We start from the raw sequence: 26,563 nt of genomic DNA on the forward strand, positions 1-26,563 counted from the left end.
CAGAGGCAGTGGTAGAGCCTGAGGGAATTGGACCAAGGTGGCCAAAAGGTATGAACTTCTGGGTATAAGTATTAGAAATGTAATGTACAACATGATGGCTATCGTTACCATGCTGTATGGTATACGTGAGAGCTGGTAAAAGGGTAGATTTTAAAAGTTCTCATCACAAAGAAATAAACATTTTTTAGTTACTGTAAGAAGTGATGGATGGTAACTAATGTGACTGGAGTAATCATTTTGCAGTACGTGTATGTAAAGTCATTACGCTGTATACCTGAAGCACATACAGTGTTTTATGTCCACTATAGCTCAATAAAACTGAATTAAAAAAAAAAAGAAAAGAAAACACCCTAGTCAGATGTCTTTGGACATCTAAAGATAACTGATTTATGCACTAACTTCAAAATTTGACCACGACCTTAAAAAAAAAAAAAAAAAGACACAGTCCTAATCTGATCTAGATCATCATTCTGGCAAGAATGAAGAGCTCCCAATAATTTGTGGGTGGATTAAATCAACGCTTTAGCAAACAATACAATGAAAATTATAAGGGGATCACAGAGGGCTGAATGAATTCAAAGACAGAAAGGGAAAGTTCAGAGAAGTAAGGGTAGGATTTCCACAGCCTGAGACAGGAGTACGGCAGATTTCTAGGCTCAGAGAAAAACACAAGTGATCCATGGTACATGCATGCATGAAAAATAAAGGGCGTGTTTGAGAGATGGTTCGATATATCTGGAGCAAGTCAGTAAAGGAAAAAGGTGGGGGAAAACCAGAAAAGTGAGATGGCCCTGAATCGCAGAGGCACTGAACAGAACACTGAGAGACTGGAGAGCCATTAATGATGTTTGTGGCAGGTATTAGTACAATTCGATTTATATTTAAGGGGGGTTCACAAGTCACGAGTATAGGGGATGGACCACATAAGTAGTGAGTCACCTGGACCCTGGGGCCACACACGGCTACCCTACCTTGTTAATAAAGGCTGTGATCTAATTGAAGGATGAGAGAATAGAAAGCCACTTTCATATTAGCATTCTCAAACATACACAGCTATAACGTGCTAGTAGCTAAAAAAAACAAAAAACAAAAAACAAAAAACACTCAGCAGTTTTCTCACTGACATTATGCAACTGTAGAAAGAAATTCATCTAACTTGTAAGAATCCATGTACTTTCCCTTGAAACTTAATAAAGCTACATTTTTCTCTTTGAATGATAAAATCAAAACTTTAACAAATAAATTTTTCCTTTAGCTTTCCCACAATTAGTCTTCATGAAAAAGTATACGCACCACTGTCCTAGATTGTTCTAAGGAAAGAGACGGGCCAGTCATGAAATTACTGCAATAGTTTCGGTTTGAAGAGACGAGCATCTCAGCAGATAAAATCATGCTCAACGTTCATGCACCATGCAGGAGGCACATGAGGTATTGTCCCACACAACCCCATGAACAATCTTGATTTTACAGACAAGAGAACAGAGACTCACAGAGGTTACAGAGCTCGCCCGAAGTTACAGACCTGCCAAACAGAGGATCCAGAATGGGACGACCCAGATGTGTCCATTTCAAACCTCTTGTTCTTCACCGTGAGAGTAGAACATCATCCAGCTCAGGTGATGGCAGTGGGTGGAGATACATAACACAGGCAGTACTGACTTGTCTCGACGCTGAAATGAGTGTGGAGGCTTGAGGGGAAGTCACTCTATTTGCCACGCTAAGGCAATCTGGACTGCACACTGTATGGGACGTAAGGCCATTAAAGGATCTTAAGCAAAAGTGTGATGTGATCAGATTACTGAAAATTGGAAATTATTGGAACAGTCTGCTTCAGACATGATGTACACCTGGCCAAAGGCAGAGGCAATTTGGGACTCCTTTTTTCCTGAAACAAAAATTGCTAACAGTATCACACTGTCAGGGTCTCTTGACCTCAGCACCACTGATATCCAGGGCCGGACAACTCTTTGTTGTAGGGGGGCTGCCCTGTGCACTGTAGCAGCATCTCTGACAGTTACCCATTAGACACCTGTATCACCCCTGCCTCTACAGTTGTGACAACCAGAAGTGTCTCCAAAATTTCACCCAAGGTGGAAAGCCACTACCAGAAAAATGACCTTATAACTGTAAAATGTTTAATCAAAAACTAAGCACAGAGGGGCACCTGGATGGCGCTCAGTCAGTAAAGCATGCGACTCTTAATCTCAGGGTAGTGAGTTCAAGCCCCATGCTAGGCATGAAGCCTACTTAAAATAAAAAATATGTTATAGGTAAGGGATGAATCACTAAATTCTATTCCTGAAAACAGTACTACACTATACGTTAACTAACTCAAATCTCAATGTAAAAAAAAAAAAAAAAAACAAAACCAAAAAACTTAAGAGTTGGTTCTTTGCAAAAATGCAGAAAAAAGTAAATAAAATTTAAAAAAAACTAAACATGAAGATACTTATAAATGAAAAAAAGTAACAAAGAAACAAATTACAGGAATACTAACAATCAGGATGCCACTCCAAGGATACTGTTTGCTGATGCTTGTGAAAAATAGAGCGAAGTTCGGCCTTGAGAGGAGCATTTGAGGGTCAGAGCAACATGAGCATCTCAGATGAGCGCCTCTGATAAATCACAGAGCACTCGATCTATTTTTGTGTCTGAGGCTGCATGAAGTTCTCATCTGCTTAGATCTGATTGGATGGCCCTTTGATTGCTCTATTCATCTGTTCATCTAAAGTCTCTTTCATGCAGGGTTTTCTGACTACACTCAGAACCCAGCAATCATCCTGGCAATATCAAGCAGGATAATGTGGCTTTGCGCTAAGCTGAGATACTCCACAAAGCATAAACAGGAGATTTAGATTCAGCTGAGGTTTCTGAAAGTTAAGAACGCAGCAGGCGTTACCATTTAGGCAACAAACACCACAAGGTCCTGGTTTAGCTTTTCTTCTGGTTGCAAACAAAATACTTTCCCATTTCCTAAGATCCTTTTCATCAAGTTAGACCTTTCATGCCAAGCTTTCCCCTGAACTCATCCCTGCTTTCTGTGTGGGGTGGCTTTTGGTGACTGACAGATGAGATACTCTAATGCACCTCATCCGTAGCCACAGCACCCCCAGGATTGAGCCCCCTGTTAAGTCTCCCAGCAGCACCATGCTATGCGTTGCTGAGAACTACCTTGTTTTCAGAAAGAAGGCATATCCTCCTATCATAAGCAATGGAAGAGAGATCAACATGCTACTCAGAGTTTTTGCTGCTTCCAGATAAAAGTCTTTCCTGAGATACACCACTTAACCCATGCTTGCTGAAGCACTGCAAATGATCTTTTATTCCTATCAGTATCACAGTCACTCTTGAACCCTCACAGAGACACCTCAGCTGGCTACCACCCCCATCCAGGCATGGAGTGATGGCAGAAGCATATGAGGAAGTCGGTTGACTTCTTGACCCTACCCAATCATTTGGTGGCTGTCACAGGGATACCAAATGTGAAGCAGAAGGTTGTCAGAGATGAGCTGGGCTCGGAAAGAAGTTCTGAGGCCACAGAGAGCCTAAAGAGCCTCCAGGGATCCATCCATCTTCCCAAAGAGCCTTGTGATCTGCACTTTAGAATCAGGTGCGCCATCTTGAGAAGCCATCCCACATTCCAAGCAAAATTAGTTTAATGTTCCCATGTAAAAAAGGCCCAAGCCAGGTGGAGGATCATTATATGAGCACACACCGTGGAACTAAAAAGGTTTGCATGCTGCTGGAAGGAATTTATGGGGAAATTTATTACAGACCACTTCTTATGTAAATCGTGTCACCATATGATGATGACCTCAGTCAGAGTTGCAAGGGCAGGAAAGGTTATTTGGGCCAAATATCATTAGGGCTCTGCCTTTGAGAAATAAGATATTCTTCATCCAGATAGTCTTATGGATCCCAAGAAGGGAAAAGAGGGCAAAAGAAAAAAAAAAACCCTTCTTTAAGGGTAACTCCTTCATCTTTTGGGAAGTCTAGGTATTTCTAAGTTCTTCCTGCAAAGGATGCTAAGCTGAGGACAGGAGGGTACAGGGAGCTGAAAAATGGCAAGGGTTGGCAAATACAGAATAGTTGGAGGGTAACCAAGAACTATAAATTATTGAAGATTGGGAGCCCTTTTACACCACAAAGACCCTGGGCCAGGGACAGGCGAGGTAAAAGGACAGCACAGCAAAATGCCAGAGCTTGGACTTGGAAGATGAACAGGTCCAGAGTCGAATTCTAGCCCTGTCATTTCTCATTTGCACTCCCAGCAACAGAAAATAAGAAAAAATAACCACATCCAGGTGAGGTGACTCCTGTACTCCATACCTCCAGTGACACCCATTTCACCCAAACGAGAAGCCTCAGCATTCACCACAAGATGCTAGAAGGCCTAGTCCAAACACCCCAGTGCAATTCTCCTTGTCTTCTACTCCAACCACATTGGCCTCTGTATTATTTCTGGAATGTGCAGAACACACTCTCTTTTATTAAGTTCATTTACTGATTTTGAGGGAAACAGCAAGCAAGAGGCACGGGGGGTGGGGGGGGTAGGGGGCAAAGAGAGAATACAGAGAGAAACCCAAGTGGGCTCTTCGTTCTGCTAGCCCAGAGCCTGACATGGGGCTAGATCCCACAAAGCATGAGATCATGATCTGAGCTGAAATTGAGTCAGACACTTAACCAATTGAGCCACCCAATGCATCCCATGCAGAGTACACACTTGCCTCAGAGCCTTTGCACTAACCCTCTGAAATGTTCCATCCCAGATCCTCATACTTTCCCCTGATCTTTGCTTATATGGCAGCTTATCAGTTAAGGTCTTGCCTACCAAAAATGCCAACCACCTACACTCACCCCTGTCTAGCATGCCCCAGGATTCCCTATTCTCCTTGTCCTGTTTCATTTTTCTCTATAGCACTAATTACCAACTAAAAAAACATACAGTCATTTGTTATATATTGTCTCATCCCACACAAAGATGTATACTCCATAAGGACAAAGTTTTTATCTACTATATTCTCTGCCATACTCCTAGAACCTAAAACAATGCCTGGCAAAAGGTAGTGTCTATGTGAATGGATGCAGGTTACCACCTACTATAGGCCAGGCACTTTCCATAAGCAAGTTCCTCTGAATTTCAATGCCATGTACAAATGAACAACAAATCAATTACACCCAGGTCTTGACTTAGGGCAATCCAACCTAAATAAATTTATATTTATTTAAATTCAACTAATTGCAGCCTTTTAATAATACACAGTATTTAAATAAGAAAACAGAAAATTAACTTCTAGCAATTATTTGTTTTCCAGAATTCTCTCCTAGTTACCTATTTCTGCATAAGAAATTTCCCCAAAGCTTAATAGCTTATCACAACAATGACTTTATTCTATTCCTCATTTTTGTGGGTCAAAAATTCCAGCAGGTCTCTGCTGGGTGATTCTTCTGTTCTAAGTGGCATCAAAGAAAGTTACTCAGTGATATTCAGAGGTGAGATGGGCTCATGGGGAGGCTGGTCCTGTTTCACTCACACATCTGACTGGGAGGGCAGGTGGGGAGGGCTGGAAAGAACTGCCTACCAAGCTGATGCTATGAAACTGATGCTCTGTCTTAAAGGTTACTAAATCAGACCAGAAAGCAATTCAAAAAAGGAATCCCAAAACGTTTTGAGCATGGGCAGTATTCCTGAAATGTCATGTGGCTTCCAACAAATGTAACATCTTCATGTCCAAATTCAGTATGTCTCTTGAAACCGTAATCTCATATCTCAATGTCACACTTCATATACTTAATACTCAGCACCTTGAAATAACTGACATGGAAAAGAAAAACCATCTCGGAGGAGGGGCCAAGATGGCAGAACACCATGGACTTTTTTTTTGTTTTTTGTTTTTTGGGTTTTTTTGCATCTCTCGACTCTGAAATGCAGCCAGATCAACACTAAACCATCCTGCAAACCTAGAAAACTGATCTGAGTTCCAATACTAGAGACCAGGTAGCTTGGTGACAGCATTTTCACCTCTCCCGCGCATGCACATACACGCGCCACAGCAATCCACCCCAATAAGCTAAGCAGTGCCATCTAGTGGAGAACTGAGCCGTTATACTAAACCCCGCCCAACTGGGTCAACAGCACTCTTGACAAACACAAGTCTATCCACCTGCTTAGTTTACAGACTATAAAGTGCTTCACAGCTTGACTTCTATGGGAAACCAAATGTAATTTCAACCGTACTTCATTCTGTTCGCTGGTCCTTTTATTCAATTTTCTTCTTTTTCTTTTCTTTTCTTATTCTTGAATACAGAAAGAAAAAATCTACTTTTATTTTCCTTTTTTATTAGAAATATTTTTCTTTATTTTTTCTACTATATTTTTTACTTTTTTGAAAATTTTAAAATTCTATTTTACTTTCATCATTTCATTTTATTCTATTTTATTGTATTCATTTTTTCAAATTTTCAAAAGTTTTCCTTTTTCCCTTTTTTTCCTTTTCTTTTTTTCTTGTCTTTTCCTTTTTTCTCTAATCTATCAAGCTTCTTGCAACAACCAGAATAAAACACACCTAGGATCTAGCATCCTTTATTTGATTTCTTCATGTTGTTTTTAATTTTTTAATTTTAATATTTTTCTTACATTATTAATTCCTTTTCTTCCTCCAAAATGATGAAATGAAGGAGTTCACACCAAAAGAAAGAACAGGAAGGAATGACAGCCAGGGACTTAATCAAAACAGATACAAGCAAGATGTCTGAACCAGAATTTAGAATGACAATAATCAGAATACTAGCTGGGGTTGAAAATAGATTACAGTCCCTTTCTTCAGAGATAAAAGAAGTCAAAGCTAGTCAGGATGAAATAAAAAATGATACAACTGAGCTGCAATCTTGAATAGCTGCTACAGCAGTAAGGATGGATGAGGCAGAACAGCCAATCAGTGATATAGAAGACAACTTACAGAGAATACTGAAGCAGAAAAAATGAGGGAGACTAAGGCAAAAGAGCATGAAATAAAAAGTAGAGAACTCAATGACTCATTAAAAAGGAGTAACATCAGAATCTCAGGGGTCCCAGAAAAATGGAGAGAGAGAAAAAGGGGTAGAAAATTTATGTGAGCAAATCATAGTGGAAAACTTTCCTAACCTGGGAAACATACAGATATCAAAATCCAGGAAGCATAGAGGACTCTCATTAGATTCAATAAAAACTGACCATCAATAAGGCATATCATAGTCAAATTCACAAAATACTCAGGCAAAGAAAGAATCATGAAAGCAACAAGGGAAAAAATGTCCTTAACCTACAAGGGAAGACAGATCAGGTTTTCAGCAGACCTATCCACAGAAACTTGGCAGGCCAGAAAGGAGTGGCAGGGTATATTCAATGTGCTGAATCAGAAAAATATGCAGCCAAGACCTCTTTATCCATCAAGGCTGTCATTCAAAACAGAAGGATAGATTAAAAGTTTCCCAGACAAACAAAAATTAAAGGAGTTTGTAATCACTAAACCAGTCCTGCAATAAATTTTAAGGGGGACTCTCTGAGGGGAGAAAAGATGAAAAAAAAAACCCAAAAAGACCAAAAGCAACAAAGACTAGAAAGGACCAGAGAACACTGCCAGAAACTCTAACTCTACAGGAGACATAATGGCAATAAATGCATATCTTTCAGTACTCATTCTAAATGTCAATGGTCGAAACACTCCAATCAAAAGACATAGGATAACAGAATGAATAAGAAAACAAGATCCATCTATATGCTGTTTACAAGAGACCCATTTTAGACCTAAAGACACCTTCAGATTGAAAATAAGGGTATAGAGAACCATCTACCATGCTAAAGGTCGCCAAAAGAAAGCCAGAATAGCCATACTTATATCAATCTAGATTTTAAAATAAAGACTGTAACAAGATATGAAGAAGGGCATTATATCATAATTAAGAGGTCTATCCACCAAGGAGACCTAACTATTGTAAATATTTATGCTCCAAACATGAAAGCACCCAAACATATAAATCAATTAATCACAAACATAAAGAAACTCATTGACAATAATACCATAACAGTAGGGGATTTCAACACCCCACTTACAACAATGGACAGATTATCTAAACAGAAAATCAACAAGGAAACAATGACTTTGAATGACACACTGGACCGGATGGACTTAACAGATACATTCAGAACAGTTCATCCTAAAGCAGAATACACATTCTTCTCCAGTGCATATGGAACTTTCTCCAGAAAAGATCACATACTGGGACACAAATCAGCCCTCAACAAGTACAAAAAGATTGAGATCATACCATGTATATTTTCAGACCACAATGCTATGAAACTCTAAATCAACCACAAGAAAAAAATCAGAAATATAACAAATACTTGGAGACTAAAGAACATCCTACTAAAGAATGAATGGGCTAACCAAGAAATTAAAGAGGAAGTTAAAAAAGTACTTGGAAACCAATGAAAATGATAACACCACAGCCCAAAACCTCTGGGATGCAGGAAAGGCAGTCATTAAGAGGGAAGTATATAGCAATCCAGGCCTTCCTAAAGAAGGAAAAAAGGTCTTACATACACAACCTAACCTTACACCTCAAAGATCTGGGAAAAAGGCAGCAAATAAAACCCAAAAACATCAGATGATAGGAAATAATAAAGATGAGAGCAGAAATCAATGTTAGTGAAACCAAAAAAAAAAACAAAAACAAAAACAAAAAACACAGAACAGATCCAATGAAACTAGGACCTGTTTCTTTGAAATAATTAACAAAATTGATAAACCCCTAGCCAGTTTGGTTAAAAAGAAAAAGGAGGGACACCTGGGTGGCTCAGTCTGTTGGGCGTCCGACATTGGCTCGGGTCATGATCTCATGGGTTGTGGGCTCGAGCCCCACATCAGGCTCTGTGCTAACAGCTCAGAGCCTGGAGCCTGCTTTGGATTCTGTGTCTCCCTCTCTCTCTGCCCATCCCCCAGTCGTGCTCTATGTGTGTCTCTCTCTCTTAAAAATAAACATAATAAATAAATAAATTAAATAAATAAATAAATAATAAATAGGAAAGAAGGAAGGAAGGAACCCAAATTAAAAAAATCAAGAATGAAAGAGGAGAGATCACAACCAACACTGCAGAAATACAAATAATAAGAGAATATTATGAGCCATTATACAGCAATCAAATAGGCAATCTAGAAGAAATGGAAAAATTCCTAGAAACATATAAACTACCAAAACTGAAACAGGAAGAAATAGTAAATTTGAACAGACCCATAACCAGTAAAGAAATCAAATTAGTAATCAAAAATCTCCCAAAAAACAAGAGTCCAGGGCTGGATGCCTTTACAGGGGAATTCTACCAAACATTTAAAGAAGAGTTAACACCTATTCTCTTGAAGCTGTTCCAAAAAATAGATATTGAAGGAAAACTTCCAAACTCTTTCTATGAAGCTACATGACCTTGATTCCAAACCCAGACAAAGACCCCACTAAAAAGGAGAACTACAAACCAATTTCCCTGATGAACATAGATGCAAAAATCCTCAAAAAGGTACTAGCCAACCAGATCCAACAATACATGAAAAGAATTATTCACCACAACCAAATGGGATTTATGCCTGTGATGCAGGGCTGGTTCAACATCTGCAAAACAATCAGTGTGATACCTCACATCAGTAAAAGAAAAGACAAGAACTACATGATCCTCTCAATAGATGCAGAGAAAGCATTTGACAAATACAGCGTCCTTTCTTGATAAAAAAAACCCTCAAGAAAGTAGGGATAGTAGGATCATACCTCAAGATCATAAGAGCCATATATGAAAGACCCAACGCTAATATCATCCTCAATAGGGGAAAACTGAAAGTTTTCCCCCCAAGGTCAGAAACATGACAGGGATGTCTACTGTCACCACTGTTATTCAACATAGTATTGGAAATCTTGTCCACAGCAATCAGACAACACAAAGAAATAAAAGGCATCAAAATCAGCCAGGAAGAAGTCAAACTTTCACTCTTCACAGATGACATGATATTTTATATGGAAAACCCAAAAGATTCCAACAAAAAACTGCTAGAATTGATCCATGAATTCAGCAAAGTCACAGGATATATAATCAATGCACAGAAAGCAGTGGCATTCCTATATGCCAATAGTGAAGCAACAGAAAGAGAAATCGAGGAATTGATCCTGTTTATAACTGCACCAAAACCCATAAAATACCTAGGAACAAACCTAACCAAGGAGGTGAAAACTCTATACACTGAAAACTATAGAAAGCTTATGAAAGAAATTGAAGAAGACACACACACACAAAAAGGAAAAATATTCCATGCTCCTGGATTGGAAGAACAAACATGGTTAAAATGTCAATATTACCCAAAGCAATCTACATATTCAATGAAGTCCCTATCAAAATAACACCAGCATTCTTCACAGAGCTAAAACAAACAATCCTAAAATTCGTATGGAGCCAGAAAAGACCCTGAATAGCCAATGCATTCTTGAAAAAGAAAACCAAAGCTTCAGGCATCACATTCCCAGACTTCAAGACGTATTACAAAGCTGTAATCATCAAGACAGTATGGTACTGGCACAAAAACAGACACTCAGATCAACGGAACAGAATAGAGAAACCAGAAATGGACCCACAGACATATGGCCAACTAATCTTTGACAAAGTACAAAAGAATATCCGATGGAATGATGACAGTCTCTTCAGCAGATGGTGCTGGGAAAACTGGACAGCGACATGCAGAAGAAGGAACTTGGACCACTTTGTTACACCATACACAAAAATAAACTCAAAATGGATGAAAGACTTCAATGTAAGACAGGAAGCCATCAAAATCCTCGAGGAGAAAGCAGGCAAAAACCCCTGTGACCTCAGCTACAGCAACTTCTTACTCAACATGTCTCCAGAAGCAAGGGAAACAAAAGCAAAAATGAACTATTGGGACCTCTTCAAAATAAAAAGCTTCTACACAGCGAAGGAAACAATCAGCAAAACTAAAAGGTAACCTATGGAATGGGAGAAGAAATTTGCAAATGACATATCAGATTAAGGGTGATATACAAAATCTATAAATTATAAACTCAACACCCAGAAAAAAATTAATCCAGTGAAGAAATGGGCAAGAGACATGAAAAGACACTTTTCCAAAGAAGACATCCAGATGGCTAACAGACATATGAAAAAATGCTCAACATCACTCATCATCAGGGAAATACAAATCAAAACCACAATGAGATACCACCTCACACCTGTCAGAATGGCTAACATGAACAACTCAGGCAAAAACAGATGCTGGTGAGGATGTGGAGAAAGAGGATCTCTTTTGCTGTGCTGGTGGGAATGCAAAATGGTGTAGCCACTCTGGAAAACAGTATGGAGGTTCCTCAAAAAATTAAAAATAGAATGACCCTATGACCCAGGAATTGCACTACTAGGTATTGTTTCGAAGGGGCACATATATATATATACACACATACATACAATGGAGTATGTGCTCTGTGTGTGTGTGTGTGTGTGTATATATATATATATATATATATATATATATACACACACATACAATGGAGTATTACTCTGCAATCAAAAAGAATGAAATCTTGCCATTTGCAACTATGTGGATGGAACTGGAGGGTGTGAAGCTAAGCAAAATTAGTGAGTCAGAAAAATACATACCATATGACTTCACTCATATGAGGACTTTAAGATAGAAAACAGATGAACATAAGAGAAGGGGAGCAAACATAAAAACAGGGAGGGGGACAAAATATAAAAGACTCTTTAACATAGAAAACAAACAGAGGGTTGCTGGAAGGGCTGTGAATGGGGGGATGGTCTAAATGGGTAAGTGGCATTAAGGAATCTACTCCTGAAATTATTGTTGCACCATATGCTAACTAACTTGGATGTAAATTAAACCATAAATAAATTTTTTAAAAAAAGAAAAATCATCTCTAGGCATAAACATAATGAGAACTTAATTGTTTTGACTGGAGGTCAAACTCAGCTGGAGATACCTTTTTTTTAATTTTTTTTTAATGTTTATTTATTTTTGAGACAGAGAGAGACAGAGCATGAATGGGGGAGGGTCAGAGAGAGAGGGAGACACAGAATCTGAAGCAGGCTCCAGGCTCTGAGCTGTCAGCACAGTGCCCGACGTGGGGCTCGAACTCACGGACCGTGAGATCATGACCTGAGCCGAAGTCAGACACTTAACTGACTGAGCCACCCAGGCGCCCCTGGAGATACCTTTAAATTCAGTCTCTATTTAAGCCAATGCCCTAAGGTTTCATGACCCAAAAACAACAACATAATGAAAACTAAAAAGGCAAAACACTAAGTGCCCATCTGGGCTGTTTTCTACATTTTAAAAGCAGGCACTTTGTTTATCTCAGGTTGAAGCGAAAAAATGAATGTGATAGTTTCTTAAGGAAACAGTAAGGATTATTTTCAAGAGCAGATACTTCTCTCTCACACTTCTCCTTGCAATAGTGCAAGTGTGTGTTCGTGGGCGGGGGGGGGGGGGGTGGGCGGTGATCTGAGAAAGGGCAGACGGGCAGAACTCCCTTCATCTGTTTTACTTAAAAAACAAAATCCTGACCCACAATTTCACCTTTAAGTACCCTCAGAAATGCCTACGAGACCCGTCCCCCAGCAGAAAGTCTTCTGTCCAAGGAGCCTCTAGACATGCCCTTTCATTTGCTCAGACATGATAAAGCAAGGTAGGGCTTGCACATGACAGGATACAAGGGTGACTCCAACAATATGCATTTGGTGGGTCTCTAGGAGCTCTGGGGAGAGTGAGGGGAGGGTGCTGGTGCACTGGCCAGGGCAGAGCTGGCCCAGGAAGGCTTGGTGCCTGCGGTCCACCTGCCTGGTCCACTCCCTTCTCTGTGTCCATGAGCAGCACTCATAACCTTCTCTTTCCTCCTCCAGGTCCTCATACGTGGATTGAGATTTTTAGTGAAATCTGTATTCTTGTCAAAAAGTTTATATACTTTCCCAGGTTAGAATAGGAGTTCTTTCAATTACCTACACTTGATGTAAAGTCATGTGTCATCATGGAATTTGTCTTATCTGTGGATGCTGAGTCTTAGCAGCAATATTTGTAATAATTACCATCAAAATTAACTGATCAATTTCTAAGCATCAGAACTCTTCTAAAGCTCTTACATGGGGGCTCCTTGGTGGCTCAGTCAGTTAGGCATCTGACTCTTGATTTCAGCTCAGGTCATGATCTCACAGTTCTTGAGTTTGAGTCCCATGTCACACTCTGTGCTGACAGCATGGAGCCTGCATGGGATTCTCTCTCTCTCTCACTCTTTCTCTCTGCCCCTATCCCACTCATGGGCATGCACGTGCTGTCTCTCTCTTTCTCTCAAAATAAATAAATAAACTTAAAAAAAAAAAAATAAAGGTCTTACATATACTAATTCATTTAATCCCTTAGGTAACCGTAAAGTATAAGTCCCATTACTATTTCCATTTTTCAATGAGAAGATTGGACTTCAAGACCTGGAAAATCTACTTAAGATTACTGAAATAATAAGGGTGAAGCTGGTAATTAAGTCCAGACATTCTGGCCCAGTGCTACCAATCTTGATACTATGCTGAGCTATATCCATGAAGACACAAAGGCTGATCTACACCAGCCTTTGAAGCATGAATTTGTTTTAATCTGAGGTAATAAATCATGAATCCAGTAACGAGCCTGCACATAGACCACACCATCTGATGAAAGGCAGACTCCATTACCACTCTCGTTTGTAAGAATCCCCAGCACCTATGAGGATGTCTGGTCTACCTGTCTAGATATGACTCCAAAATTCCTATTTCCACCCTTGACCTTATCACTATATTCCACATTCCTCTATCTCATGGCAAACTCAATATAAACTTCAAGAATTAAGGATCTTTGTCTCTTTTGTTCAGTGATACACCTGAATTATACTTGGCACATAGCAGGCACTCACTAAGTATTTGTTCAATGAATGAATGAACATCTAAAAGGAATCTTACATATAATAAGGCCAAAATAAACCTTTTCTCTTCTCTCCCCTGAAAATGTGTTCCTCCTCCATCACTGACCCATGTTCCCAGTTGTTAGGCCCAAAGCCTCAGAATCATTCACAATTGTTCTCTGTGTCACCCCTGCAGCCAATACACCAACAAAAAGTGTTTTTCTCCATTTCCAAAGTGAACCCCCAATCTTCTCACAGCTCTCCATCTCCCCAGCTGTCCCCAGTTCCAAGCCAACCACCTCTCCCTTCCTCATGGGCCCCTGCTTTCATTGTCTCCCAGTCCTGCTTCTAAAATCTACCCACTACTCAGACACCTCTTCCTGCTTAAATGGCTGATCATTACACTTTAAACCAAACCCAAACTCTTTATTTGCCTTGTAAAGGCCATGTGGGATCTGGCTCTTCCCACCTCCCTCAACTTCCTCACTGTGCTCCCTCAACACTGGAGACTGTCTCCCTCCTTCCACTGTTTGCACACCCAAGGACACTCCTACTGTTGCATTGCAGAGGGGACAGTGTAGCGTAAAACATGACATGTTTAGGCATATGTTTATGTGTGTGCCTAAGAGATACAGTGTGTGTGTGTATACACATATTAATTCTAACTTATACTCTGGAGGCAGTTAGATCTGATCTATATCAGATCTCAATGACCCACGGGTGGTTACGTATACAATAGGAGAGATCTTAATCAGGAATCAGTAACACAAGTGTTGGTTAAAATACTGTTATCCAAAAGCCAAATTAAATTTTTTTAATGTTTATTTATTTTTGAGACAGAGAGAGAGAGACAGAGCATGAACGGGGGAGGGGCAGAGAGAGAGGGAGACACAGAATCGGAAGCAGGCTCCAGGCTCTGAGCCATCAGCCCAGAGCCCGGTGCGGGGCTCGTACTCATGGACCGTGAGATCGTGACCTGAGCCAAAGTCGGACGCTTAACCGACTGAGCCTACCCAGGCGCCCCCCAAAAGCCAAATTAATGACCAAAAGAGCTATGTGATTATTATTGGTAAAATGAGAGGAATTCAACATCAATTAGTGGTTGGAAATATTGTCAAAGCACCACTTCACTGAAGTAAATAAAGTTATAAAGATCTGGCCAGCACCACCACTCAAGGTTCTAGTTTGCTTGTCCTGGATCCCTGCGCTGCAAGGATGCCCTGTACTCTGACCAACCGTAAGGCCGCTGCGAGCATATTTTTGCATCTGCAAAATACAAGGTCTTCTTGGAGCACAAGGGTACGACTGCTAGAATTGGTTGTAAACCTCTTTTGTGCATGTGTGGCTAAATGTTTGGCCAACCTGTTGGAAGCTGACCTTGCTTTGACTGTAACAGTCTTAGTTTGAGTTTGCCCAGAAGCAGACCCTGAGATGAGAATTCAAATTGCAGGTAATTTATCTGGGAGGCACAGGGAAGACAGGAGCAGGAGTGTGGGAATTAAAAAAGAGGAAAGCAACCGATAAGGAGCACCTTATCAAGCCAGCTACCCCCTGTGAACTCCTGCATAAGAATGCAGAAACTGACAGGAGAAACTTGGTAGAGCACAATAAAATATGCCCTGAGGTCTGAGGGCTACGGACAAGGCAGTGACCATGTCTGTGTGCAATATCCCACCTGCCTGAACAGTCCTGAGTAAAGACTCATGACCCTAACTTATTTCTATCTCCCTTGATGAGCAATGCATAGCAAAAGAATCTGCGGGATGTTTCTCATTTGCTGATATGGGGTACAAGCCAGTTTGGAACACCCTCCTTAAGGTTTTTGCATTTGCCGTTCCCTCTGCCTGAAAGGCCTGCAGGCCATTCTTGAAACGGGGATCTATTAAAAACTTGGTAACAGAAAGCTCTAAGCAGCTTATCACTGACTTCCTTTTCCCCGGGCCTTTTCTGGACCACAGCTCTCTGGAAGAAAAGCACACCCAAGGCAAACCCCAAGCCTTTCCATCCTAAGTAGCAACCCTGCCGAAGAGGAATTTTCAAAAGTCTTTCTAAGAGAGGAGAAACTGTGCTTCTCCACCCAAGTCCTCCACTTCCTGGGGGGGAGGGGGACAGGAGACAGGGTAGGTTATTACTCATTGAGGCCTGTCAGGTGCCCATCCAGAGCAGGGTGGAGTCAAAGAGAACAGGTGTGAATGCCCATCATACGTGATTTGCCGCTATTAAGCAGGATCAGTTATCTACTGCTGCTATAGTTCTGTGCAACAACCACAGAGCCTCAGTAACATAACAGTTACGTTTATTACGTTTATTACTTGTGCATCGGAGGTCAGCTGGGGGTCAGCTGGCTATTGGCTGAGGAACTGGGGATCTCTGCTACATATGTCTCTCATCTTTCAAGAGGCGTATCCAGGCAATTCTCAGGGCGACGGCTAAGCAGCAAGAGGGAGCGAGCCCAATCTCAGAAGCACTCTTTAAGCCTTTCTTTGCATTATATTTGCTAACATTTCACTGGCCCAGAGCAGCAGTTTGCTGGAGCTGGTTCCTCCAGCTTGCAAGAGCCAACTGTTAAACACAGGATCCCCCTGCTACCTCAAAGGAGGTTCCTATGAAACCTTTTCAAGCCAAGAAGGCGTAAAGCAATGAAGTGGTCATCATCAACTTTTTTTTTTAGCATTTCCAGACCCAAAAATACCTCCTCTTAGGAATTTTCTGACACCTTAGGACACACCTTGCTGACGGATGCACAAACTAACCACAGGTAAAAGCACAGATTCTTACAGACACAGCTCAAACTCTGAGGGCTTGCTGCTGAGGTACTGAGTCCAATTCCTGAGAAGGGAGAGCTTTGTGGGGCCACTCCTGCTGCTTGGGCCATGCTGCCTCTGTAAGGGCCCAGCTTGCTGCGAAACAAACACTGAACTGTGCTTTTCGCCTCTTTTCTTAAAAGTGAAAATCCTCCTGGGGCACCTGGGTGGCTCAGTCGGTTAAGCGTCAGGCTTCAGCTCAGGTCATGATCTCACAGCTCATGGGTTCAAGCCCCACATCAGGTTCTGAGCTGACAGCTCAGAGCCTGGAGCCTGCTTCCGATTCTGTGTCTCCCTCACTCTGCCCCTTCCCCACTCACACTTTGTCTCTCTCTCTCCTTCAGAAATAAATATACATTAAATTTTTTTTTTAAAGTGACAGTCTTCTTCACATTTATTCCAGTTAGTGAAAACAGATACTAAAGTGGGTCTTTTGTAAAAGGGAAGTGGTGGAAAGTAAACTTTTGAAGAGGAGGGGTACCTGCAGTGTGAGTCAGTGACAATATGACTAGTAGAGAGAATTTTCTTTAAAAACAAATCAGGAAACACCATACGAATCAGGACCTTTTTTGTTTGTTTGTTTGTTTGTTTGTTTGTTTGTTTCCAGAAAACTGGTACATGTGGCTGAGCCAAATGGCTGCGGTCGGAGTGAAGGGCTGAGCCAGACCGACCCGCCCAGAAGGGAAGGCTCTGTGAAGTTACAAGGACAAGGGAGTGGATTTGGGGGGAAGTGAGGAACGAGGGCCCATTTTGGCATTTATCACAGGCACTCCACAATGCCAGAAGAACTGAGTTTTTTCCAGGCTCCACTAAGTGTGGGACCAGTCAAATCACTTTTTATTGTTACTTATTTTTTATTTTTTTTATTAGCCAGGTCACTGTAAGTCTCATGCTGATTCATTTTGGCAACCTTTCTTCTTCTCCATAAAGATTCATGTGGTCTTGGATGTTCAAAGAGCACTTTAAGTCTTTCCAAGGACTATGGCTAATAAAAAGCAGGGGCTTGTTTCTTCATGCCTGTGAGCTCCAAGAACTCCAGGGTTGGGATCTTGACCATGAAAGAAATGGAAAAATACCTGGGAAAAAAGAGAAGTGGAATTCATCCAAAGTCAAACAAGTAAGAGCTGGGAGGAGGTCTCACAGGCTCAAGGCCAAGGCCACATCGTTCAGACCATCAGACTTTTGAGCAGGCCCATTGGGGGTGATACAGAAAATACGAAAAAGTCAGGTGAATCTCCCCATCACTGTCCCTGAAGTCTGCCTCCCTCTCTCATTTGTCAGGTAAAATTTACCTGCAATTTGTCAGCTCAAGTATTAAACTGCTTCCCTAACAACTTAATAGGGTCCGCTACATGTTGAACAGGAAGTTGTTTTAAAACTATGCTACTTTATGCTGCCTTTTGATTAGGTGGGTGAGAAAATGAAAGGTGTTAATGAAGGACACAGTAAGTGTCGTGGCCCCGTGCAATGGGGAACGGCTTTCACCTTCATGTGACCTGCACTTCCACAATGAGCTTTCAAACAGGGCAAACCTGTTTTAGTTGGGGTTACTAAAACAAAAATACTATATCCTGGAGGCCTGAACAACACAAGTGTATCTCTCACAGTTATCCTAGCAGGTTGCCAGCACCGTTCAGCATGGCTGGCTTCTAGTGAGGCCCCTCTTCCTGGTTTATAGATGACCTTATGCTCCTTATGTCTTCACATGTAAGAGATAGAGACATATAAAAAGACAGACAGGCAGGCAGAGAGGAGAGAGGCAAGCTAGCTCTCTGGCCTCTTACTATAAGGACACTAATCCCATTATGAGGGCTCCACTGCCATGATCTAACCACCTCCCCAAGCCCCCACCTCCAAATACCATCACACTGGGGGATTAGGGTGTCAACATATCAAGGTAGAAGGACACATTCAGTCCATAAAAATACCACTTCCTCATCTAAGAGAGTCACACCTCGTATTAGAGCATATGGAAGGCACTGAGAAGTCTTGCAGCAAGGGAAGCTATTTCACCTCGCACAACCCCAGCATTTCTCCCTTTATTCGGGCCACAGAACCTTAATATGCATCACTGTTGCATGGGGCACCACTGATCTGGAGGACATGGTTTAAGACTGTCCTGGCCTTGGTGGGAGGCTGGAGAAGGGGTTCCAGGGACCTAGACGACCACCGAGGAGCAAAGGTTCACCAGGAATGTTTCATAGCATCCAACCGGGTTCCTTGGCTCTAGTCAGGAGGGGCTAGCAGAATAATCCCCAAGTCTCAGGAGCCTTAAACAACAAAAATTCACTTTTCAATTGCACTCATGTCCTTTATGAATCAAAAGAGGAGATCTGTTCAACACAGTCACTCAGAGACCCAGGCTAACAGGCAGCCACCATCTTCAAACCTGCCCATCACCAAACAGAAAAAAAGAGCATAATAAAGCACACACTGGCCCTCCAAGACACACATCACCTCCATTCATGTGTTATCAGCTGGAGCAGCCACCTGGCCACATCTAACTTCACTGGTCAGGGAAGTGAGGTGCAACCCCTACTGTATTCATTTATTGAAGCTGCTGTAACAAATTATCACAAACCTGGCTGCTTAGAACAACCCAGAATTATCCTCTTACAGTTCTGGAGGCGAGGAGAACACAATACCACCAGGCGGAACTCAAGGCACTGGCCGGGCCACATTCCCTTAGGGGGCTCTAGTTTCTTGCCTCTTTCCTGCTTCTGGTGGCTGCTGGCTTTCCTTGGCTTATGCCCACCTCACTCTAGGCTTCAAGGCCAGCATCTTCCAATCTCTCTCTGCTCAGTCTTCACATGACTTCTCCTCAACTTATGTCAAATCTCCATGTGTCCCTCCCTGACAAGTATATATGTGACTGCATTAGGGCCTGCCAGGATAATCTCCCCATCTCAAGATCCTTATTTTTTTTTAAGTTCATCTATTTTGAGGGGTGGAAAGATAGCATCTCTGCTGACAGCGCAGAGCCCAACATGGGACTCGATTCCACGAACCATGGAATCATGACCTGAGCCAAAATCAAGAGTTGGACACTCAACCAACCCAGCCACCTAGGCACCCCTCAGGATCCTTCATTTAATCACACCTGCAAAGACCCTTTCTTCAAATATGGTACCATGAACAGGTTCCAGGGATTAGGACCTGGTATTTCTGGGGGCCATGACTCAACCTAAGGAAAGAGAATTGGAATACTGGATTTATGAGCAGCTCTCATGACTACCATATTCTAGTTTTAGTCTTCCCTCCCACCAGACTAAGTACACAGGGCTCTCAACACTCTGTTCATCTACAGCTAAGCATTCATTCCATTTTAGATAGAGCCAGAAATGTACATCCAGAGAGGACCTCAAAGACCCACTTGTCTAGCCCTCTCCTTTTACAATTCAATAAATTGGGGCTCAGAAAATAACACAGAGCCAGAGCCACACATTGGGTTTGAAATGAAAACAGAACAGAGTTCACCAGGCTTGTGAGCCAGCAACTACTGCACCACACTCAGCTGGCCCTCTGGTCAGCCATAGCGTGGGTAACCTCACTTTACCCTCTAATATATTCCTTCCATGGCAACATCCTCCTCAACCTTCATCACTTGTCACATAGTCATTCTCTTAGGCATTATCACCATCTGACATTTTATGTATATTTACATTTATTGGTTTGCTGATTGTCTGTTTCTGCCCATGAAAACATAAACTCCACATCAGCAAAATCTTTGTATCGCTCACGGCTATATCCCCAGTGTCTATGTCAGTATCTGGCACATAACTGGCATTTGCTATTTGTGAAATGAATGAATAAGTCAACCTGGAGAACTTGCCAATGGTTTACATAAAAATTCTGCTGTCGTGTGAATTTTGTGAATGCCTGTTAATATCTTCTAGAATCTAACAATGGACTATGTTTTCCACTTACTGTGAATATGGTTGGAATTTTGTAAACCTTTTGTATTATGTCATATTTTATATTTTAATATTTATAGATTTGCAAACTATGTAAGACAGTGGCCTTTTACTCTGTGTGAGATGGGAAACCAGTTCAAGGCTCTGATCAGAGGAGAGGCAAAATCTCAATTAGGTTCAGATCTAAGCATGGCATAGAATGAGCCTAGTAGAAATCCAGCTCTCCCAGCAATCCAGAAGTTTATGAATGGTGAGCAACTCTGCTATGGAATGAATTGTGTCCATAATATAACTAATTTGACTTTCAGGGATTCAGATATTTATCTCAAAGAGCCACTCCAGTGCATGACCATGTAAGTTCTAGGAGGCTAGATGGGGGTATGTTTCTGGAACACGGGGATTTTTGCAACAACAAGAAAGGCTCTTTTAGAGACAGAGCAATTCAGAAGACATCAAATGCTATGAGAAAAATCAGAAATAAAATTAAATGTCAATTGTCGTGATAGTTAATTTTATATATCATCTTGACTAGAAAGGGGATGGCTTAATTAAACTTTAAACTCAGTGGAATCATTGGAATTACTCACTGGAATTACTCACTAGAATCACTCACTGGAATTATTAATGTGGGTGGGGGCACCTGGGTGGCTCAGTCAGTTAAGCACCCAACTTCAGCTCGTGTCATGATCTCATGTTTCATGAGTTTGAGCCCCACATCAGGCTCTATGCAGACAGCTCAGAGCCTGGAGCCTACTTCAGATTCTACGTCTCCTTCTGTCTCTGCCCTCCCCCACATACTCACTCTCTCTTTCTCTCCCTCTCCCTCAAAAATAAATAAACACTAAAAAACTTTTAATTATTAATGTGTGTTCTACCCAGAGATTCTGATTTCATTGGCTTGGGGCTACCCTGGGCATCAAGATTTTTCAAAGGTCCCTAGGAGCAGCCAAGATTAAGAATCACTGATGGACAATAAGAGTTGCCATCATCAGAGCAGAATATCTGATCCCTTTACAATCAAAACCCCATTCAGTCATAATCTGTAACCTTTTTCTAATCTGCCATGTTTAAAGACAGAATCCAGAAACCTATAGGTGGCGTTTATCATTCTTATTCAATAGAATATAATGAAATCTTAGCATAATTAAGACAGTAAAATAATTGGAAAAGCCTTGAAAACCCAATGGCCCATTGGTGGTTAGTACTGTTTTCTCAATTATCATCAATCAAAATCATGATCACTAGTACCTGGAGCCCTGCTCTAACCCTGTAAACAGGCATTATTTTAGGAAGTACTTGAAAGACGGCAGAGATGGGCCACTTATCTGGGTTGTCCGTCAATGCTCTCTGACAGCTCAGGCCAGCGGCAACGTTTACTTTTAAGATTCTCTCCTCCAATGTACCAAACGACACACATCTGCCTGCAGAATGTGAAAATTTACAAAATCATGGCCCTTTCACCTGCTTTCTTGGCATTCATTTTACCGTTTCTTCAGCTTCCATTGCAATTTCATTAAAACAACCACCTTGAGTGTGAATGTAGAGGAGGGAAAAGCACCCAGGCCTCGTATTTTTAAGCAATTTGATGACTCATTAGCTCTGTGATTACAGGGAAGTTACTCGGCCTCTCTGAGGCTCATTCTCCCCATTGGTAAAACTGGACCAATAATACCAACGGTCCAGGCATGCTGTGATGATAAAATGACATCTCGTGGCTAGAATACTCAGGCAGGGCCTGGCACATGCTAGGTACTCAGGAGCCTGGTATCAGGTAAGCCCTATGTAAGTATTAGCTGTGCTGGTCATTTTGTCCATGCTGGCATTATTCTCCAGGGTACAAATGGAAACACTGCCACAAATAAATCTTGTCTGCCTAATAAAGGAAGAAGATTAAGAACTCTTTGTCTCTTCCCTCCTAGCCAATCTCAAGTTTATTTGGGAGAGAAGATTCAGGTCAGTGATCTGCATGAGGGCTAAAAAGTGCTGAAATTCGCAACTCCTGACTTGCTCAGCTCTGGGTCCCGGATCATCGTATGCTCTTCTCACATAGATGCTCAGAGCTACAAAGCATCTTGAAGATCATGAAGCCCAGCACATTTTAGTAAGAAAGAAATGGAGTCCCAGAGTACAAATGGTGCTCAGGACACGTTGGATACTCTCTACTTATAGGGTCAGAATTAGCCAGCAATCTAGAAGCATCTGCAGTAACACTTTATATTCATACAGCTCTCCACAATTTATAAAGCACCTGATGCTAACATTCGTTCTCACCACAACCTCTAAAGCAAGGCTGCTCAACCTTGGTGCTCCTGACACATGGTGTCAGATCATTATTTGTTGTAGGGGCTGTCCTGTGCGGTGCAGGATGTTTACTAGCACCTCTGGCCTCTCCTCACTAGGTGCCAGCAGCCAACCCCCGCCCCGGCACTCCCTGCACCCCTGCCAACCAAGTGTAACAACCAAAAATATGTCCGGACATTGCTAAATGTCCCTGGGGGACAAAAGTAACTTCCAGATGAGAACCACTGCTCTTGACATTAAGAGGCACACACGACTAAGTTCAGAGAGGTTAAGCCACTCACCCAAGGACACACAAGCTAGAAACTGGCAGAACTGGTGGGAGTGAGGGTGAGCACGAGGAGGTGAAACACAGAGAAACAGAAAATACACATAGGGGCTATTTGTTTGAGGATTTTTCCACGTCCCCCTCTGCTAAATGAAGGTCAACTGCATTCTTTCTTATTCCCTGTTGGAAAAAAACAATATACATATAAACAAGAACTTGAAAAGCCTGTTGAGGCCAACCGTTTCAAATATGCTGTGCACGAATTATCAATATTTTCATCAGGAGATACAGAAAGTGTGAGTTTACTGTAATTATTTTTAGATGAGACCATTTGAAAGTACATAACCCACAGGGTATTTTGTATACATACTTGAGTTATTCCTGCCCCTTGTATACATTGAAGTCCAATTCTTCCAGGGCACTGCTTTCACGCAGATCAGTGAGAGACAATTCCATGTTAGCACTGGAGATATAAAAATTCTAGTACAAATGGCCCATAATTTCCCTAAGAAGTGGTTATAAATGTTCAACTCATCCATTCAAATTAAAGTAGCCAGGAACTACTTCAACAACCAGCAGGCCAAGGAACTAGTAATGACATCCTAAGTGTGGAGAAGAATGTGAAGGCGGAGAGAGAATGGAAATAAGAGATTTGACTTTGTCAAGGTGAATGATGTTATCGTGAGTAAAAAGCTACCACGGTCTGCCCACTGGAGGTGGAAAAGGTATTGGATTACTGGCAGAGTGGCTTTGGACATGACCCATACAGCGAAAGACATTTTTCCCCTGAGTTCCCTCCACGAAGAAGCAATTCCATACGGTCACAGCCTTGCATCATTGAGAAACCTCCAGTGTCTTGTTTCTTGAGCTCCCTGGCTGTGCCCTAGGTACAGCAGTTTCTGAAGAAGCACAGAAGACAGCCACCTAGCAGAGAAATAAAACCTGCAGACACCCAAGGGATCTTCCAGGTGGCAAAAGACCGTAAATAAATAAAATTTAAAACCGAAAACAGTAAGCAAACTTTGACAAAAGCAGGCCCAAAGAAAAGGGTAAGTGAAATATCCCACCTATCTTAAGCCTGGGAAGTTTGGAAATGATTTTAAGATTCAAACTAGGGGCACCTGGGTGGCTCAGTTGCTTAAGCATCCAACTCTTGATTTTAGCTCAGATCATGATCCCAGGGTAGTAAGATCGAGCCCCATGTTGGACTCCGTGCTAAACGTGGAGCCTGCTTAATATTCCCTCTCTCCCTCTCTCTCCCTCTCTCTCTCTCTCTCTCTCTCTCTCTCTCTCTGCCCCTCCACTGCTCAAGCTCTCTCTCTCTCTCTCTCAAAAAAAAAAAAAAAAAGATTCAAACAAACTGAGAAAGGCCAAATCCTTTGGCACAGCCACACTATCTTTCCGCTATGTGTCCCTCTGCAATGTACCATTTTTCTCTGAGCCTCAGTTTCTCCATCTGTACACTGGGGATAATATGGCTACTGCAAGGATTAGATGAAGTTACATATATAAGTTGTTCAGCACATTGCCTGATACAGCAGAATCATTCTATAGTTCTCTTCCTTCTTTTTCCAAACCCACACTGGAGCAAGAAAAACCAGCAGTTTTGCTTTTAATCCTTAACATCTTCCTTTTTTTCTTGTCTCAGGGCTCTGTAAATTTGGCCCTGAAGTCAGACGCTAATTGCTGCTGCACTGATATCTCAGGAAAGGGTAGGGTCCTCCCTGCTCTGGTGGGGTACCCAGTACAAAGCCTAGCATCCAGACTGGACTCATCAACCTGGGGGAAACACGTGCAGCAAAGAGATCAGATACAGGGGTGCTCGAAGTCGAAGGAGAAACATCAGGGGATGAAATCAGGGGGATATGGGGAAATACCTGGGGCAGCCTTCACCAGTTGGCCAGAAAGAAAGATCCTCAGCCAACTCTCAGTGTTCCAGATGAGTCCCCCTTGGCTGACATTTACCTTTTCAGAGCCAAGGCAACTGTAAATGTCATAAAGTCAGTAGCTTTATAATTTTCAGTAAGAAACATCAGAGAGTTATGATTTCCCCAGAAGTCACATGGTTAGAACATCTTTTAAAAACTGAAAAATTAATTTAAAAAATTTGAAACATTAAAAAAGTAAACAGCTTGGCATCCAAGGCAGAGCTCCTTACTAACAGAAACTTCTCCATGAGCCGTGCTCTTCACGGGACCCTGAGAAAGAACCAGCCCTGTTTCTAACACTGAGGAAACTACCATGGACTTGCAGACATGGTCATCCTTTTAAATTTCATCTTGCCACCCAAGTAGGAGAATAATTATTCTTGTAAAGGTGAGGATGAGGTGGCCTTTCATCTCTAGCCATACAAGTCTGTGGAGTCCAGCAGGGGAGAGAATTCATGTCGCTGAAATATAGAGACATTCATAAGGGTCAGTGTATAAAGATGTGGGCAGGGTTGAGGGTCACCCCAAGACTAGCAGGCATTAGCACCTCAGGGCCCGAAAGGGGTGGGAAGGAGAGATTATCACTGGAGTCCCTTGAGACAAAGAGCCTTTCATGGAGGGGTGCAGTGACTACCCTTCCCCATCTCCTGCTAGTGCCTCCACTGGACTGCATCGATTTGGAGGTCAAAAAGCATACAGACAATACAGTTACTTACCAATGGCGATGGCCCAGGATAAGTCCTCCCTGAGATAGTGATGGAGACCTCCTGGCTATGGAACTTAGAAGGGACCCTTCTCTACGGGATTCTCATCACTGCAGGAGCTACTGGGGCGTAATGAAGGCAGCGGCCAAAGGAAGGTAGACTGCATGTAGGACATTAGAAGTAGGAATGGGGTACCAGGAAAAGATCAGGGAAGGGGCTGTCACTAAAAGAGAAGTGAGCAAGAAGTCCCACAAACAGATGCCCCTCCCCGAAGTAATCCACCCGGCAGTGTGATGTCGAGAAGCATTACCCAGAAGATGAAGGTGACTTCTAGACATGGCCAGGAGGCAGCCAGCCGGAAATGAGATCATGTAAAATGAGCCTCACACTCAGGAACTGGAGACTGTGGACACATGCAGCAATGAAGGTGGTGGTGCTGCGGTTGTAAGTGTGAAAGGAAGCGTGGGAGGGCACCCAGGGAAAGGAGAACAGGACACACGCCTAGGAGCCCCCCGCCTGCCCAGACAAGGGAGCGTGCCTGCAGACCTTACAGAGGGACGGTAGGACTTAAAGCTGCTGAAAGCTGAGCACCGGTTCTGACCCACCCAAGCAAAGATGAGTGCTTCATCTATGAGCATCTCATTTAATTTCATCTTCACATTACTGAGGTAGCTAT

Source organism: Panthera onca, chromosome D4 (assembly GCF_046562875.1).
Source record: "Panthera onca isolate mPanOnc1 chromosome D4, mPanOnc1 haplotype 2, whole genome shotgun sequence".
NCBI lineage: Eukaryota > Metazoa > Chordata > Mammalia > Carnivora > Felidae > Panthera > Panthera onca.